Here is a 519-nt window from a genome sequence, read left to right on the forward strand (position 1 = left end):
AAAAAATAAGCGTATTCGTTTAATGCACATTGTAATAAACATTTCTTCTTATACATACCTCTCTATCCCTCCTAAAATCTTCAAGTTTACCCAAAAATTTCAGCCTATCCCCTATTGGAGGAATCAAGACGCTCAGTGCCTCAAAACTTAATAAATAAAGAGTGGGCACGTCAATTTTATTATCTGCAAATCAGAAAAATAATATTTTATTATATTATAACAAATTACATTGGTTGTATACTACCGAACTCACGAAAATACTGCGGAAGGCTTTACATTCCTAAATTCCTATAATTCTGTTATCTAATTATAAATTTTCAAGAATATACAAACGTTCTTTACTGCCTCCTATCGGAGATAAACAAGTTTTAAATATACATACAAAGGAATTCGTGTGAACGTGAGTTGGGCAAAAACAGATATGAAACAAATTTTGAGGTTAGCATAACGAGCGCGTCACCGTGCTGTTTATTCTATCTGCAGTTGTAACTTACCTTCAAACACTTTCACATACGAAGA

This window comes from Belonocnema kinseyi, chromosome 3 (genome assembly GCF_010883055.1).
Source record: "Belonocnema kinseyi isolate 2016_QV_RU_SX_M_011 chromosome 3, B_treatae_v1, whole genome shotgun sequence".
Lineage (NCBI taxonomy): Eukaryota > Metazoa > Arthropoda > Insecta > Hymenoptera > Cynipidae > Belonocnema > Belonocnema kinseyi.